Genomic DNA, 6,000 nt, shown 5'->3' with positions numbered 1-6,000 from the left:
CTGAAGATGACATTCGTTGTGATCTTTCAAAGTCTGTCGGCCTAAATTGTGCCGATGTGCCTAAACTCAAAAACTCAAAATCAACTCAAATTCTGTCTCTAGAATTGCTGAACTGATGAATCAGAAACATTCTCAACATTCGTAATGACGTTGACTTGTTTGCAAATACTGTTGCAACAATATTTTTGTAGCAATATACTTTACTCTATCAACCACTGTGGCTAACGTTTTCCATACTTAGTCATACATTTCAAATTGTGACTTAATTATACAACATGAATATAATAAACATGCAGTAGAAAAGTAAATAAATGAAAGTCATAACAATCATTTTTTTTTAGCAATTTAAGCCAAAAATTTTATACAATGATATAAAGCTTAAGACATACATTTAGAATTTGATTATGATTTTATAATATTAACAAAATCACATTTGGGGTCTACTTAGGCCTAAGATCGAAAAAAAAATATGGTTGGGGTCGCCGCCTAGGGAAGAATGAGCATTTGTAGGCCAACAAATTTGTCCTAGTAGTCCTAGCTTATATGGAACAAGGTATGTGCCTTTATTTTGTGTCTTTTTGAGTATTTTATTTAATTTTGTATTTGAAGATTATGGTTCAGTGTTTTATGTATAATTGCTACTTTACTTTTAAGTCTTGTATCCTGGAGGCTTTCTAAATTTATTGATTATATGCCTATAACATATTATATAATGTAATCATTTGAATATTTTCAATAACATGAATATAAAAATAATTTAAAACTATAAGTAATCGGCTTCTTTTTTTTTCACAAGAAAAAAAATTAGCAAAAGTTAAACTGAGATTAATCTTTAATGGCAATATAATGTCTTCGATTCTGAACATTACGAACGATTAGGCTACATAGTTTCATATTTCAAAGCAAACCCAGTTGCGACATGGATATTTTTACACATCTGATGCGGACAAAGCCGTTGTCTTTATGGGTTTATTTTAGTTTCCTGTATGTCTTGTGAACCTGTCTTGTTTCAAGGGCTTTTTCTTTGGACCTTAAATGTGTGCACCGCTGCCTTCATGAGAGCTCTCCATCTTTCTCTTTCAGAGGCCATCTCCTGCCAGTATTATTATTATTATGTTAGAAATGAACGAGTAGTCATTCTTTGGCGCTGCCAGGGTCGAGTTTCGCTAAAGAGAAACAAAATTCATCGTAGTCCCTTTAACAGTTTCTTGTGATGTGGCAGGTCTGCAGCAGTACCGCCCTCTGAAAGGCAACAAAGATGTTCCTAGGAATGTTAAGGGTGAATTCCAGGGATAGTTTTTGCCTATAAACTGGGAGAGGTTTATCATCACAATTGTTTACACGGAAGAACGATTTGATAATGTCTATATTCATTTCTCTCGTCCATTTGATCCTTTTGGCTCCTCTTGTTCTACCACCAACAGCACCTCTCATTTGTGTGGGGTGCGAGTCAGGGAGTAGACCGACCTCTTGTGTTTGGTCATGAGTTTGTGAATTATTATTATGTTAGAAATGAACGAGTAGTCATTCTCTGGCGCTGCCAGGGTCGAGTTTCGCTAAAGAGAAACAAAATTCATCGTAGTCCCTTTAACAGTTTCCACTGAGGAATTTTCTGGTGATGTGGCAGGTCTGCAGCAGTACCGCCCTCTGACAGGCAACGAAGATGTTCCTAGGAATGTTAAGGGCCTTGAAGGTGTCTGTGAGGTCAGTTGTTATTATCCCCTCGGTTGATGTAACAATGGGGTATATTGTTATTTTGGACAATTTCCATAGACGCTCAATCTCCAAGCCTAGGTTCCCATATTTTCTTTGTTTTTCTATCTCAGTTTTTCTTAAATTATGAGACAGTGGTACGGCGATATCGATAATGGTAGCGGTTTTTTCTTTTTTATCGATGAACAGCAGATCCGGGCGATTGAAATCTACCGTTTTGTCGGTCAGAATAGGCCTATCCCAGTACAGCAGATGATCAGTAGACTCGAGAACCTCTTGCGGAGAGTATTTATAATAAGGGGGAGTGTCCTTACCGATCAATTTGTACGTCAAAGCCAAGTGTTGGTGTATTAACTTTGCAACTTGGTTATGGCGACCTAGGTAGGCTGATTCTGATAGGGCTGGACATCCTGCCATAATGTGTTCAATCGACTCGCCCACATTTCCACATTTTCGGCATTTGTCGACAACATTGAGTTTCAGGATATGCTTCTCGTAATTTTTTGTCCTGATTACTCTGTCCTGTATTGCTGTAACAAAGCCTTCTGTTTCAGGGTAGAGATGACCTGCTTTGAGCCATGTTAAGGAAGCAGCCTTGTCGATGTTGTCCCCATGTAATGAAGCCGGAAATTTTCCGTGGTTTTTTCTTCCCATTGGCGAATCTCATGCCCTACGTCGTCCAAACCGACATTGACATCAACATTGTGTAGGTTCAGAGGGGTTGCATCGGAGTCGTATTTCCGTAGGAAGGAAACTAATTTGTTGCTGGAGGCGAGAAGTTTTGATCGAAAGTTGGTTAAAAAATGGACAGGGCTCAAACGCTTGACCATCTTGACTGTCTGAAGTTCTGAAGCGCATATATCATGACTTGGCAATCATTTCTATCTCAGAGGCTATGCTATCTGTTGTAAGAAAGACGAAAAGCTGGTTAAATCAATCAATTAGTTTAAGTAAAGATTAAGGCCTGTTTGTAGTGAGTATATTTCATCACATTAGTAAAGATTAAGGCCTGTTTGTAGTGAGTATATTTCATCACATTAGTAAAGATTAAGGCCTGTTTGTAGTGAGTATATTTCATCACATTAGTAAAGATTAAGGCCTGTTTGTAGTGATTATATTTCATCACATTAGTAAAGATTAAGGCCTGTTTGTAGTGAGTATATTTCATCACATTACTAAAGATCAAGGCCTGTTTGTAGTGAGTATATTTCATCACATTAGTAAAGATTAAGGCCTGTTTGTAGTGAGTATATTTCATCACATTAGTAAAGATTAAGGCCTGTTTGTAGTGAGTATATTTCATCACATTAGTAAAGATTAAGGCCTGTTTGTAGTGAGTATATTTCATCACATTAGTAAAGATTAAGGCCTGTTTGTAGTGAGTATATTTCATCACATTAGTAAAGATTAAGGCCTGTTTGTAGTGAGTATATTTCATCACATTACTAAAGATCAAGGCCTGTTTGTAGTGAGTATATTTCATCACATTACTAAAGATCAAGGCCTGTTTGTAGTGAGTATATTTCATCACATTAGTAAAGATTAAGGCCTGTTTGTAGTAAGTATATTTCATCACATTAGTAAAGATTAAGGCCTGTTTGTAGTGAGTATATTTCATCACATTAGTAAAGATTAAGGCCTGTTTGTAGTAAGTATATTTCATCACATTAGTAAAGATTAAGGCCTGTTTGTAGTAAGTATATTTCATCACATTAGTAATTAGTAGTTATCTAGAGATATACGTGTTCTTCCAAACACACACAGGGGAAAAGAGCATAGAATAGTTCCTGAAGCGGAGGTTGTGGAGGTTCACTGTGGAGCGTGCTTTCTGCTTATCACCCACACCCTCCAATCTTCCACCACCCGACGTGCCGCCACTTGCTAATATTTTATTGTGTATCAGTTAACTGTTCCAAGAGACTCGTCTTAATATCCTGTTATTCTCAGCCGCGAGGCAACCTGGCAAGTGCTTGCGAAGTCTGTTTAGTGTTGGCTGGTCAACTCTTGCACGTGCTGAGAGAGAGGCTGTGTGCGTTTGTGTGTGTGTGGGAGGTGGGAGGTCAAGTTCTTTGAATTTCCAGCATTTCCTAGTCATCTTTCTCTACTTATATATTGATACCCCAACTACATCCCCCAACTTATTGAATTTTTGTTTGTTGGTGGTGACATTAGGCCTACTCGCACGGTGATTTCATCGTAAATCACGATTTATATAGGCCTAATATCCTTGAGATTTGTCTTACAATTGTGCATAACACATAACAAAACAATACTTATAACGATGGCAAACGAAATATAGATAGATAGATAGATAGATAGATAGATAGATAGATAGATAGATAAATAGATAGATAGATAGATAGATAGATAGATAGATAGATAGATAGATAGATAGATAGATAGATAGATAGATAGAGACAGACAGAATCATGACTTAATTGGTGTTTCTTTATCTTTGAAATCTCTTTAGCTTTTTCAATAATATGGATCTGTGAATGGTACAATAAGACAGTGCGGAGGCTTAGGCACAAAGTTTGTTGACCTAGCGTTAAAGACTGAAACCATGTATAGAAAAACCAATTCCCAGAAACCTCCTACTAATTGTCTAATAAAAGCACTTAGCAATGTAAACATCAAATTTCGAAGCTCTTTTACATATAACACAAACTAATGTTATTCATTCATTGGCAACGGTAAACAAAAAAATAATATCCCTTTTCAGACCTTGCAATCTATAAAGCAGATGATGAAAAGGTCATCTGTTTCTCTAAAACACTTTTTACGACGGTGTCATGTGGTTAGCACATCTGTGACAAGTCAAAAACTCGCTGTCAGAGTCACTCAAATTTATCACAGCATTAATTATTATTTTTCCTTATTTATTTATTTTATTTTAATTATTTCCCCATCCTACCCCCAAATTCTTCCCCCGCACCACCTTTTCCGCTCCAGGCTAGACTTAGTTGACCACATTGGAGATAGCTAGGCCACGTCTTTCGATTTATCTTCCCTTGATCGGGGCAAAGATACGCACAGACTTTGATCTTATCGGCAGGATGTCTGACAACCGCAGTGGACACCACCTTGTGTGGAATGTAAGTCACTCCTCCCCCCCCCCTTTCTCCTATGTCTCTCTTTGATCTAGGAGACCACGAGGACAAACACGCCCATTGACCTCCCAATGTGCGAATCCCATCTCTTGTCGGACTTCACCCACGTGTAAGATAATTCTAAGCCTAGGACATTTCCTGCTTCCGCCCACATTTTCCAGGCCTATATAAAGTAGACCCAAATGAAATCAGACCCTCTTTCATTTCTCATTCGAGCTGAGCTATCGAGTCTGGACTATATCATTTATTCTCACTCCTAGAGGAATACCTGGTGGTAAGCCGAACTTAATCACAAGCTCCATCTTAGTTACTTTGTGCTATTTCCATTGGATATTATCATGTGTATTTTGCTTAGTTCATTGATATTTAATTAGTGCATTGTGTATTTCTCACTGGCGTAAGTAGAGAACATAAACATGTCCTATGTATGTAGTTATGAATTGCATTAATCTATTAATGCTACGTTGCTCAATTGATCGTTGATGCAACCATGTATATATTTGTACATCTTATTTTATTTCCTTTATCTCGGTTGACCGCCTTGATAACCTTACTAGCGCACTAACGCTGCGTCTAGAAAAGATATACGAGTTATCTCCCCTGTAGTGAATTGTCTCCCCTGTACTCATTTTACTCTTAAGGAGAGTCGCGCCGCTTGAAGGGACACCCTCTCCATTCAAGCACGCTTCATTGTTCTCGACCCACGGTCATATGTAAACAAACCATCTGGGTCGCTGACCACCGCCCATTCCCCCCCCCCCTTCTTTCTCTATCCACCTGTGTTGTTTATTTGAGATTATTATTTCCCCATTCTATGTACATTTTTATATTATTATTTCCCCTTTTATGTACATTTCTATATTGCTACTATCTGCCATCTATTTTCCCAAATCCCATTTGTCATCATCTCCTCATTGTGCTCTAAAGCAATTTTACCAATCTGACGAATGCACCTCAGTCGAGGGCATCGATAAGATGTATGAGAGACATGTCCTAACTTGTCTTTATTTATCCGCAGCCTCCCTCAGGTGTCTTCCTATTTGTTTGATATCAAGAATCACCTACTACTGCTATTCAGCACTGCACTAGCTCACTGACCTGCCTATTTATTTAGTGCTATTCAGCACTGCACTTGCCCACTGAGATCTACTCAACTCTACCACTTGGCGCTATCGGC

The sequence above is a fragment of the Biomphalaria glabrata genome, chromosome 4, assembly GCF_947242115.1.
Source record: "Biomphalaria glabrata chromosome 4, xgBioGlab47.1, whole genome shotgun sequence".
Classification (NCBI taxonomy): domain Eukaryota; kingdom Metazoa; phylum Mollusca; class Gastropoda; family Planorbidae; genus Biomphalaria; species Biomphalaria glabrata.
The sequence above is the reverse complement of the archived record's forward strand: the minus strand, read 5'-3'. Positions refer to the sequence as shown.